At 36.3% G+C, this 13702-nt stretch overlaps 1 protein-coding gene across 1 annotated transcript in view; it reads left to right on the top strand.

Moving 5' to 3' along the window:
- ANKRD45 (ankyrin repeat domain 45) overlaps nucleotides 1-13702 on the top strand; it is a 47826-nt gene that overhangs the window by 11799 nt on the left and 22325 nt on the right. The window lies entirely within an intron of this gene.

Here is a 13702-nt window from a genome sequence, read left to right as displayed (position 1 = left end):
GAGTCAGTCAGTTCATCTAAAGGAAAGAAAATAATACTTCATGAAGCAGTATAATGTAGAGGAAAGATTATAGACTTTGAAATCAGGAGAGATCTAGGTTCAGATTTTAATTCTCACACAAGTTGCATAACCATGAGTAGATCACTTAGCTTGAGTTCTAAGGATAATTTTTTATTATTATTTTCTGGAGTTGTTTGAAAAATCAAATGAGGTAATGTAGGTAAAGCTCTCTGTAAAGTTTAAAATTCTCTATATTGTATTTCACATTTTACACCTACACTGAATAAATATAGTCACAGTCACCACTGCTAGCCTTGCTTTTAGGCCATGGATTCTGTCATCTGCTCAGCTATGCTATAGTCATGGAACATTGCTTTGTATAGAGTGGGAAATTGGCACAGTGGAAGTTTTTGACTTGACTTCTTGGAATTTCAGCAGGTGTTTGCAAATGCTTAAATACAGATAATTTCAATGTGTATTTTAATCCAGTTTCTCTGGGCCCAAGCAGAGTAGCCTATTTTTCAACAAAAATAATAATTTTATTTGTATGTTATGTCCTGAAGTGACATCTCTCTAAAAGAGAAGAAAAGCGCAGCATATGAGTACACATAAAAAAAGAACATCTGATTATAGGCTATCTATATTACACAAACTGGGTTTGAGAAAAAAGTACAGTCTGAAGAAAATCATAGTTTCCCTAATCTATAATTCTCTAGTTCTCCTCCCACCAAACCTAAAAGATCCTTATGGATCTATTCTTCTGGTCTTGATGCTCCTTTCTGTTACTCTGACTGTGAACCCCAAAATCCCTATCTGGCTTTCCTGACTATTGGCCCTCCAAATATTATTGGTAGCCGAAATATAGTTCAGATTGCTTTAATAGGGTGAAGGTGAATGGCAAAGTCACCCTAAAGGGTTCAGCCAAGTGGCTGCAGGCTCACTTGATGACAGACCTACCTTCTTGGCTTCTTCTCAGTAAATAAGATAACAAGTAGGAAACTGGAACTCAAGAACATGGTCAGTGGGAACAGATGTAACTCTGGTGGATAAATCTCTATTTGGAGACCTACTAGATTGTGGGAGAAATCTCAGGTGCAGGGTCAAATGGCTTCCAACCAAAAGTCCATTATTTTCCCTGGCAGAAAGTAATCTCTCCAGGTTTCCCGGGAGACAGGAACCAAAAAAGGGTCCCCTGCAGCATTCTGTTCCTCTATATATATTCCACACTCCTTGAAACTTTTCCCTTGTGTTTCCTACATGAGCTACCCTGGATTGCAAAGCCAAGTCTCTGACTTTTTGCAAAACGTCTCCCTTCTTCTCTATTATTCTTATAGAATCCTTTATTCTCTTTGCCTAGTTGGAGCTAACACTGTGGTTAACAATAACTTAAGTATCCCTACTTAGTACCTCACTAGATTGTGAAGACGGGATTAACTCTCCTTTGTCTACCTTTTGATTGAGTCAACAAAAGCTTGAACTAGGTGGAGGAGCTTGCAAACCACCTAGAAAATTCACACCCTCAGAAACTCAGCCAGGAGTCTGAACCCTTTTGATGAGTATTCACACCTCCAGAAGATGAAAACTGGTTCCCACAAACACTGCCCCCTGGGAAGTGCTAGACAATTTGGAAACTGTGATTGGCCACTGTGAAGAGGGGAGGAAACAAGAAGTCACCAAAAAAGCAAGTCCAAACTCCCTCAGAGGAGATGGTCTGTGAGAAACTAGTCTGAAGAGATTGTCTTCTGGAAATAGTCTTCTAACTGGGGAGAGTCTTCGAGGGAGCTTTGTTGGAGATGGCTGCTTGGATTGTGGGCTTGGAGCTCTGCTTCAGCTTAGACTGACTCTTGGACTACTTCGTTGGGTGAGTGAAAGGCTGACTCCTTTCCTAGTTTCCTAAGAGACTAGCTTCCATTTTGGAGGAGGCCATGTGGTTATTTACCACCAGCCTTCCTGGTTGAGAGCTAATTAATCTCTGCCTGTATTAAGATAGGATAGATAACTTTTCTATCCCCTTCACATTTCTCTACTTTATTGTTCCCTCTCTATTTTGTAAATAAATTTCTGACTTGAGATATAATAAATATTGGCTACCACATAATTTCATAAAATTATTGTCCAATCATTAATTTTCACCTTTACAAATGGCATCCTCTCAATTTCCAATTTTTTGCCACCACAAAGAATGCCATAGCCAATGGTTCTGCTGGGGCTGGGACTGAGATTTCCCTCAACATGGGAGCAAGCCTTGATTCTTAACATCTCATCTCTGTAGAAGTTCCCATAGCAACAGCTTTTTTCTGTTAAAGCTTGGGCTTTCCCCTTTAGTGCCTCTAATCTCATAAAGAAATTTGAAAGGTCTTTTGCCCTTCAGAAAAGCGTCAACTGTAATAGTAAAATCAGAACTCTGGTCCTTAGAAATTTTATTTTTTAAAACCCTTACCTTCCATCTTGGAGTCAATACTGTGTATTGGCTCCAAGGCAGAAGAGTGGTAAGGGTAGGCAATGGGGGGTCAAATGAATTGCCCAGGGTCACACAGCTGGGAAGTGTCTGAGTTTAGATTTGAACCCAGGACCTCCCGTCTCTAGGCCTGACTCTCAATCCACTGAGCTACCCAGCTGCCCCCTGGTCCTTAGAATTTAATAAAGTTTATTAGAATTATTTGAATAGGTAAAAAGAAGAGAAATCAATAGAAAGAGAGGGATGAAAGGCTGGGCTATCTTTCCACGCGGCTGTGGCTGGTCCAGCAGCACCCCAGCAGTAGCTTCCTTTGCAGGATACCAGACATATAGAGAGCCCAACACTTCTTTGTTAGCCCCCTTTCTCTTCTCTTTCACCTCCCAGTCATGAGTCAGGTTTACACACCTGCATGACCCAAGAAAAGGAGGGGAAGGTCAGACTTCCCTGCACATACTGAAGCACAAACTTAAGTATTTTGACCACATAATACAGTGATGGCAAACCTTTTAGAGACTGAGTGCCAAAATGGCAGCCCTCACACTGCATGTGAACCCCCGCCTTACTCCAGACAGGGGAGGGAGGAAGCGCTCCCATTGGGCTGCTGGGCAGAGGGGCAGGTGATGGGGAAAAATGCCCTCAGGCATGGTGGAGAACAGGAGGTGAGCATTCCTCTCCAGCACACTCATCATAGGTTCACCAGCATGGACATAATGAGAAGGCAGGACTCATTGGAAAAGATCCTGTTTTTGGGAAAGAGTGAAGGCAAAAGAAGGGGATAGCAGCGGGTAAGATAGTGTCATGGAAGCAACATGAACTTGAATAGACTTTGAGAAATAGTGGAGGACTGAAGGGCTTGGTGTGCCATGGTCCAGGAGGTCACAAAGAATTGAACATAACTGAACAATTGTATAGCAACAATACTTATTGAATTTGACCAAGGGAGGAAGGGGGGACAGAAACTAAAGGAATAAACATTTATCAAGAGATTACTAAATTCCTGGCATTGTATTAAGTGCTTCATTAATATTGTCTCATTTGATCCTTGTAACATTGTCTCATTTGATCCTTATAGCAAATCTGGGAGGTAGGGTGGAAGCAGTAATTTAAAGGTTTGCAATACTTAAAAAAAAAGTGCATATATATATGTATTACATATATATATACACATATATGCATATATGTATGTATATATAATTCATTTATTCTGATTAGGTTGGGAAAATATTTGCCTTGTTAATTTAGTTATGTAAGGGGGAAAAGGGGTTTTTGGTTGAATATTAAAAGGTTGGTCACCAGGGAATTGAACAATTATCAATCCCCAATTAAGAGTAACCTCAAGTTAAAATGACTTTAATGGAAGTTTATTTACAAAATATAGGAGAGAGTGGAAGTAGAGAGATTAGAAGGTAAGAGTAAGAGATTGTATTTAAGTCTGGGTTTTACTGGGCAGGACTCCAGAGCCTAAAAGTTAATTAACAAGGGTTTTAGCCACAAGGGCTTCTCCCAATCAAGGGATCCTCACAGAGGCTAGTACCTCCTGGGAGTTAAAGGAATCAGCCTTCTTCACTCACCAGTGTAGTTCTAAGAGAGAGATTTAAGAGCAGTCTCACCAAGGTCTCAGGGTCCCAGGTCCCGTTCACGAACCATAAGACTCTGGCTCACTCAACTCTCTCTTTTTAAAGGGGCCTCTTTTGCATCACTTCCTGTGCCTTCCTCTTAGTTTGCGTGTTCAATCACAACAGACACTTTTCTTAGGACTGCCCAGGAGGCAGAAAGTAAAGTCTGATTTGTTACTCATTCTAACACACATGGGTTACAGACCTCCCAACTTATGAGTTAAGTGGAGATGTTTTCTCCTTTGGTGATTAAATCTAAAGATGGGCAAGGTAGATTTAATCTCATTATCACAGTTACAAAATCTCATTTCTTTTTTGTGAGTGAAATCTCTATGATAGATAAAGGCAAATTGTTTCCTTCACACTATTCTTAAGAGTCTCTTGAAAATTTTGAATTGATCAAGAGAATATAATCCCACATGTGAATTTTCATGAAAGTACCAGAAAAAGATCACTGGAGTCTGACCCATTCCAGTGGCACAGAGGTCAATAAATAATGACTCTATCATTACAAATTCATCTTGCAGGTTTTAAAAAATTTGGAATCCTCTGTTAAAAAAACCATGTTCCTTCAAAGCTAGCTATGTAATGATTTAAGAGTTAATTACTTTATTGTATTACAGTTATAGCATAACAGGATGACCATGGGAACCCCATATCTGGTAGGCTGTGGCACCTCCCATGAATCTGGACATGCATATACTGGCTCTGTGGGGATATGCATGTGTTTAGGCTAAGCACTGGCTAATTTATACTTTGGGATGATGAAACAGTCTCTTATAAATCCTTGTGACAATGAAGTCATATTAAAGATGATTGGTGTCTGCCTCAGGAAGAGCAGCTATTTGAGTGGGTTATAAGAAAGAGAAATCCTTTCCTTCTCTTCTTACTGGAAGTACAAAGTACAAAGGAGAGAACTAGTGGAGTCTAAGCCAGGAGAGAAAGATGAGGAGAGAGGGAGACACAGATAGAGACACAGAGGGACAGACAGAGAGGAGATAGGAGAGAGACAGAAGAGGGAGATGGGGAGGATAGCAGAAATAAAGAGATAGGAGAGACAGAAGGGAGAAGGGGGAGAGTTAAGAGACAGAAGAAAGAGAGAGAGGAGAGTCAGAAGAGAGAAAGAAGAGATCTGGAAAAAGGCAAAGGAGAAGGGGAAGGAGAGAGAGAGACAGAGAGAGAGAGAGAAGGAAGAAGAAGAAATGGGAGAGGGAGAGAGAGAGAACTTTGTTCTTTCCTTTTATAGCTTCTTCCTGGCTCAGTTGCCATTCATCTTTGACAGTCTCACAGTAAGGAGGATCAATAAAGGATTACCTAATCATCCCATCCCTTTAGCTTTGAGCCAGCAGGACATGACCGTGTTCATGGGACCAAAGCAGGCACACTCAGCTCCAAGGACAGTCCCCTTTTAAGTGTAGTAAGGGACCAGTGAAAACCTAGAACTTAGCATGTATAGCATGCTTTCCCTAGAGCCCTCCCAGCCCCCCAAGACTTTGGAGCATGTGGAAGTATTCATTGACTGGTTCCTTTTTTACTGTGTGGACCTTTTGACTGGTTGTTAAATTGGAATTGGGTGTGCATATAAATTATACTAATTGGTCCTGTCAATCTCTTTTCTTCTCTGGCTGCATTTGAGTGAGGAGTATGAACTGTTTTGAGCCTCCAGATGGAGAAATCAGTGTAAGGTTTTGCATTATGCATAGCCCTTTAGAATTTCACTGAGCTCTTCCCCCTTAACTAGTAACCAATAGATATGGCAATTCATTTTATGTCCTAGTGTTTATACCTTCCTATGACAAGGCTCAGATATTCACAAACTTGCTCAGGAAAGCAAAAAAAAAATTGTCCACAAGCATTACTTAATTCAGAGCTTTACTAGAACACCAAGCTATTCTATAAAATTCTTTATTTAATCATAATAATTCATCACTTAAAGAAGAGCAAAAATACATAGCAATGATAATATTAGATTTTTCTGTCCATGTTAGTAAAATACTTCAAATACAATTTTTTTTAGCTGAGCAGAAATGACTTCTATGCAGAGTTCATGAATGTAGGTCTCACAAATATGGCAAAAAAATGACAAAGGCCACAAAAAATATTTTTTATCCAAAAAAGAATCTTCTGTTTCAATAGTCTCCTATATTCTCTATACTAGAGAGATTTGAATCACCATGTGTACACATGTGTAAGTCCCAGTTGGGCATGTCTCCATCCCTTTTTTTCCTTGATTTTCTTCTGTGTCTGAATTTTTTTGGGGGATGCTCAGATACATGCCTTAGGTACCTTGTCAGCAATGATGTGGTTGACATTAGCCTGCAGAGGATTTGGTCAATATCATAAATGGACTGATTTTGTTGATCATAACTTGTGGAAATTCGATCTTCTGGCTAAATGGAAGAAACAACCAATAGCATAAAACATTTTTCTTTCTGGACTCCAAACCTGACTTATTTGTGAATATATAAATTCAAACTCTAATGGTATCATCCCTCCCAAATTTTCAATTTTCTAGCCAATGTGCCATTCTGAAGGGACTGAGGAAGTGAAGCATGGCACTCTTTGTATTTGGCAGCTTCCCTCATGTCCCAAGCTCAAAAGAGTTCACCTTGATTGCCATCGTCAACAGATAGTTTTCCAGCTCCTATTCAGTGGTAGGTAACTATGCTATGAAATTGAATCCAGTTCAAATTACCCAGGAAATGGCAAGGATTACTCATTCAACCATTGCTATTCCTTTCACCGAACTTGGCCACATCATATTGTTGTCTCTGGTAGACTGTTGTTCATCTGACTTCCCATGCACTGAAATGGTGTCACACTGGATAATTTGCTATCCCTTATAAGAACCTGGGTTTTCCATGTCCGTACCTTTGCTCATAACTCTAATGCTCTCCTCTCTGGTCTCCACATATTGAAATAGCATCTACTTTCCAAGACCAAGTTCAAACGCTACATTTCAAATGTTTTCTGCAGGTTTTGAGACTTTACTGCAGTACATTGAACTTGACTTATTCCAAAGTAAATACCTTCAGTGGAATTTTTGGCACTTATATCATGTACATTTTATAAGGTACTGTATAAAGGATGACCTTTCCCCAATGACTACCAGCCCACTTTGTCTGCCACTAGTCCCCATTGAGAGATGAGGCTATGGCACCTAGTGACCTTAAGCAACTCATTATTCCTGAAACTAGTTTCCTCGTTGTAAAATGAGAGGTTTAGACAATAGAAGTATTTCCCAATAGCCCAGTAAACTTTAAAAAAATTCTTTCCCATAGACTTCTGTCCATTTCAGTTTGAAGTTTGGAGTCCCAACGCTTAGGGAGCTAGGATCATGATCTTGGTTAAATAATTTTGAGGGAGGGGAAGTAGAGATTAAGAGGAAAAGATCAGAAGGTAAAGGTAAAGAAGGTGGAATCAAGTTTTTGAACTGATAGATTTTGCAAAATAAGAGCCTTTCCAAAAGTTCCATTAGGTGTGAACAAGCTGAAAAGACTTGGTTTTGGAAAGTGAATGGTCCTGGCAACAGATTGGAGTCTGTTACCTAAAGATCAATCTAGCTGAATATGGAACTGTAATGTATGTTAACTGAGAACTAAACTGGTTAAGTTGGTCAAATTAAATGCTGATAGGAACATGGAGAAACAGGCCAATATTACATTGCTAGAATAGCTGTTAATTGTTTTTTTAGAAAACAAGATGGAAATATGCATCAAAAGCTGAAAAGCTATTCACGTTCATTAACCTAGGGATACCATTACTAGGATTAGGCCATAAGGACATTATTGACAGGGCAAAAAGCCATGTATGTATGAAAATATTTATGGAAGCTTTGTTTGTAATGACAAAACAATTAGAAATACTATAAATGCAATGTTTAGGAGAAATAGCTATATAGATTGTAATATTTGAATGTAATGGTTTGTATTAAGTTATTAGAACTGAAAAGTATTGGAAATATAAGGAAAATAAGGGAAATATATGAAGAGACATAAAGAGAAGAAAAGAGAATATGAAAATATTCTATACTATGATTAAATTTTTAAATATAGCCCATGCTCAAGAGAAAAAAGTATCAAAGTAAAGCAAATACAAAGGGAACTCAAAGCAGAGGATATTTATGTTAGCACATATATATAAAATTAAAATATTTTAAATCAATTGGAAGTAATGTGGAATTTGTGGTTTTATACCTTTTTTTTGCATTTTAAAGGTTTTTTTTTTTTGGTGATGGTGGTATTTACTAAATATTCAAATTTTTTTTATAAAAAAAGAATCTTTGGGTAGTAAATTTGTGTCATGGTTAAAAAAATTGCCATGACTTCTGCCTATCAAGTTAATTTAAATAATTTATAAATTAAATATTTTGTATTCAGGTATATTTATATGTTTCTACATATATAGAAAAATAGCTTTAGAATCCTACAGACTTGGCAGTCTGTGTGACCTCTTGGTGCACCAGGACACTCATGAAGACCACAAGATGGATCCTGCCAATTGGTAGGACTTTATTTATTGGGAGTTCTTTACTCCAGTCTGTCAAACTCAAATTGAAAGAGGGTACCACTAAACCATATAGATAGACATTGCCTACAGCTACATATTGATTTATAAAACCACATATAACATTATCTAGCTCCTATTGTATTTTTATTACTAAAAGATATTTTATTACCAAAAAAATGTTTCCCAATTACATTTTAATTTGGCTCAGTCTGTGCTTGAGAATAAGAGTCTTCTATCTGATACTTCAGTCTTATACCAATGAAATCACAAGATTTCAAAATTTAATTTGCTAATCTTAATTTTTAAAGATATGCTAATATTAACACTGGGAGTCATTTTGCATTCTTTTCTCTGGGAAAGAAGTTTTTAGTGACTGAGTCTTTTTTACAAAAAGTAAGATTAAAGAACACAAGTTTTAATGTATTATTTTTTTCCAGACCTTTTTTTTTTTGATGGGGAGTGAATTTGTGATTTCAACTATTGTATATAAATCAACAAGTGCACTGAATACTATATTATTAGCGTTCCTGGAGGCAGTGAAGTTAAATGTCTTGCCTTTGGTCATACTCCCAGTATTTGTCAGTAACAGGCCTGGAAATCAGGTCTTTTGTGCTCTGGGTCACTTCTCTATTTACTAAGCCATGTTATCTTATCTCTAAGGAGAAGTTCTTCACCTAGGAACTATGAGCATTTGTTAAAAATATTTTTATAACTGTATTTCAATAGAATTTACTTCTTTTGTAATCTGATATATTTTATTTAAAGTTTTATGCATTTAAAAACTTTTTTTTCTAAGGCTTTGCCAGACTGCCAGAGGGGGACATGTGCAAAATTAAAAAAAAAAAAAAAAAAAAAAAAAAGGTTAAGAACTCCAGCCCTAGTGGAGGTAGCTCTGGATTGGAAGTAGTCAGGAGACCTGAATTCTATACTCAGTCTTGACAAATAGCAATACAATCAGTAATTAAAACTCTCTGAGCCTCAGTTACCTCATCTGTATGATACCAAAAATATATTTTCACTACAGACCTCATAGGACTGTTGTTTATAAAAACAAAGTATTATGTGATCAATGTGAGTTGTTATGAAATTGTATTAGTCCTTTTGTGACCTCTTTTGTTGAGAGAGCACAGGGTGCTTAACCAGTATTATTCCTGGGAGATAGATGACAATAGTGTATTGCAAATAACTCATTGGCAGATGCAAGAATTTTTTTTCATTATGAATTTTACAATCATAAGAAACAAAATTATCCATTGCTTATTCTGTTGAGGCTTACTGTGTGTTTGCAAAATGTCAGCCACCCTTTGCTAAAAGAAATCTTAAGTCATGATTTGTACAACCAGCTTAAAAGTTATTTCCCTCAAATGATGCTGAAGGATTTCCCCAACATAAGGCTGGTTTATATTGAGGATAACCTATTTTTAGAACAACATGCTATATTTATTTGTGTACTCGAGGTGTTTGTGGATATGTATATATATATTATATAACATTTTAATCATAAATTTCCATCACTACTTCACCTTCCTTGGGTGTTTCTTCCTTTTGGTCCAAAGATAATGTCCAGATAAAATAGTCAGGATTATAAAGAGAATTTCCACTAAAACAGAAGAGACCTGGGTACAGCTCCAAGAACTCTGCCTCCACTTGCTCAGAAATTCATGCATGCTGGAAGTCTGGGTGAATGTAAGCTGCTTCAAGTCCACTTCCCCTGGAAAAATCTCCCATCCGACCCTTGCCCAGGCTGGTTTAGCACAAAAACAGGAGCAGTCTTTGACATAGCAGACAGACCATAGAGGAATGATTAGAGACAGACCTTGAATAAACATATTTCTTTTCCAGCTGGGAAGAAAAGAAATCTATGGTGAATTGACCTTGTTTGTGCTAGAAGCCATGTCAGAGACTGAGCAGAAGAAAGACCTTAAATTTCACAACAGAATATTTTAGGTCCAATTTAAATAGCGTGATATTTCAGTCATAGCATTTCAGATGAGAGCTATAATTTTCTGAGTCAGGGACACAGTAACTTAGAGGTCAGTGTGACATCGCCAGATAGATTCAAGGATAGTTCTATGAAGTCATAAAGAACTTCAAAAGTTTCTCATTTGGCAGTATTAGAACTAGAAGACCATGTGTATTCTTTCACCATGTATGTTTGTTGATTTGATCTTTATAAAAACCTTATTTTACTCAAAGAAAATAAAGTACATATCATGTAAATCATGAAATGACAAATCTATGCCAGATATTTAAGTTAGGTAATAAAGATGGATAGCATGGCCAAGTATTTAAGTTTATAGGTAATAAATATAGGGACTATGGTGAGAGAGTGGAAACAGACAGAAGGAAGAGGATTAACTCTTTCAAGACAGCCTACATGAGGCTAGCTTTTAGAAGAGCAAGGATATGGTAAATAAATTTTTATGATTTTGAAGTTGATACATCCTGTTTTAATATTTTATACAAAAATTCCCTCCAAGTTATAAACTTCATAATAGGGTAATGGTAACTAATAGTACATGTACCCCTAAGACTTTAGTAGATTATTGTTTGTTAAAAGAAAGGATGTCACTTCAGGTTTTCTCATTTTAAAAAATTCTTTGTATTTATCACACCTTTTGGCATATTAATATTCTCTTATCATTATGTACATATTCTATTTAGATATACAATTTTTTCATCCAGTTCCCAATCTTTGGGTCCAGTTTGTTTTCAACTTTTTTTGCTATTACAAATAGTATTATGAGTATTTTATTAATATCAATAGCTTCCTTCCAGCATAAACCTAATAGCAAGATTGTTGGGACAGTGATTATGAATAATTTTGCAACTTTTCTTACAAAATTTCTAATCATTTCCCAAAACAATTGCATTAGTTCATAATTCTACCTACAGCAAATTAGTGCCTGTTTTCTAGTGCACCAGCTTTGACATTCTTTGCATGTGAAATGATATTTTAACTTTTATTTCTGTAATTATTAACCATTTTTGATACTTTAAAAGATGATAATTGACCACTTTATTATCTTCTTTTGGGCTCTAGTCATATTCATTTATTCACCATTTATTTTTTGAGCTTATATAACTTAAAAGAACTTTAATTTATAATCTTTAATTTTTCTTTTTAAACCCTTACCTTCTGTCTTGGAACCATTGGTTCCAAGGCAGAAGAGTGGTAAGAGCTAGGCAATGAGGGTCAAGTGACTTGCCCAGGGTCACACAGATAGGAAGTATCTGAGGACAGATTTGAACCCAGGACTTCCCATCTCTGGGCCTTGCTCTCAATCCACTGAGCCACCTAGCTGCCCTCTTAATCTTTTATATTTGTGACAGTCCTCTTTAGATTTTGAATGTCTGACTAAAATCTGATACATGTTTCATGTAAATTTTTTTGTTGGTCTTTATATTTTTCTCTTTACACTAGCTGCATTTATTTTATTTTTGAAAAGATTTTAGAAATATTTTAAAGTCACTTATTTTGTTTTTTAAAAATATTCTTTACATCACAGCTAAGAAATTTACCCATATAAGAAATAAAGAACTCTCTGGGCCATCATTCTGAACTGAAGATCCAGATTTTAACGTGGGAAATTAAAGCTGGAGATTTCACTATGCCCAGCCTGTGGCAAAGACCCCCCTTTAGATATTCAATTGTGTGTTTTATAGGTTTTTGACAATTTACACGCCATTAACAAGGCAGAAGGTACATAGTATGTTAAGAAACATGCTATGGCATTTGGTATGAAGTCATAAGTTCCAGTATAAGGTTAAGATAAGAAAATTTAATTAATCTTCCAGAATTATCATAGTACTTTTGGGAGGGATTAGACCTTCTTGACCATAATACTCTGGGGATCCTGTAGCTGGCAAACACTGGGACATTGCCAAAGTTGTTTTCATGTAATCTCATCAGGTCAGGTATATACTCACCATTCCAAAGGAGCTTAGCTCCTTCTGCATGGGTTTCAGCTTCCCTGGATAACTACAGAGACCTGAAGTTTTTATTCCTCCAAAAGAAGCTCTTAATTTAGTTAGTTGCTATAATATTCTAATATACCAAACTATATCCTTTCTAATACTATGGCCAATATTCTATTATTATAATTGACATCTTATACACAACTAGTTTACTGACTGGATCTAATTTTTTTCCTAAAAATCATAGTTGTGGTTATCTCCCTAGAGGATTCTATGTGATTACTTGGTTTATGATCAATAATATAAAAGCAATAAAAACAATTTTCCTTTCACCCACTAGTCATAACTTTCCATTCTCTAAAATATCTTAGTGATATAATTTTAAAATTTCTTGTATTTAATGCATGTAGAATATAATTTAGGATAAGATGCTAAGCTAAATCTGTTTTCTGGGGCATGTGGATGGCTCAGTGGTTAATGAGCCAGACCTGGAGATAGGTGATCCTGGGCTCAAATCTGACCTCAGGCACTTCCTACTTGAGAGACACTGATATCCCTTAATCCCAATTGCCTAGACCTTACTACTCTTCTGCCTTGGAACTGATACTCAGTATTGATTCTAAGACAGAAGGTAAAGGTTTTAAAAAAACAAACAATTTTCTGTCAAACTGATATCTAATTTCTGCCAACAATTCTAGTTAAATAAAGAGAGATTGCTTTTTTCCCTCCTACACATTCTATTCTTGGTTTAACTTCCAGTTATTTAATGAATTTTGTTGTTAATTAAAATTTTATTTCTCTTTATATCTCTTTTTTCTGATTTTTATTAGCAACATAGAGAAATAGTCTCAATTTTTATTGCTTCATCAGGGTTTTTTTTTTAAAGTAAACTATAATATGCTTCAGAAATATTTTGACACTTTGGCTCCTTTTTGCCACTTTTTATTCACTAATTTCTTGTTCTTATCTTATTGCTAAAGCTAGTATTTATAGTTAATACCACGTTAATAAATAATGTATATAGTGGCCATTCTTACTCCACTTCAGATCCATTCAGATAATATTTTCATCTTTTCTCCATTGTAGATAATTCTACCTCTTGGAGTTCCTTTTTTTTTTTTTTTTTTTTTAACATTTATTAATATTCATTTTTGACATGGTTACATGATTCATGCTCCACCTTTCCCCTTCCCCCCCCCCC

Source organism: Gracilinanus agilis, chromosome 4 (assembly GCF_016433145.1).
Source record: "Gracilinanus agilis isolate LMUSP501 chromosome 4, AgileGrace, whole genome shotgun sequence".
Classification (NCBI taxonomy): domain Eukaryota; kingdom Metazoa; phylum Chordata; class Mammalia; order Didelphimorphia; family Didelphidae; genus Gracilinanus; species Gracilinanus agilis.
This window is presented reverse-complemented; position numbering and strand designations above follow the sequence as displayed.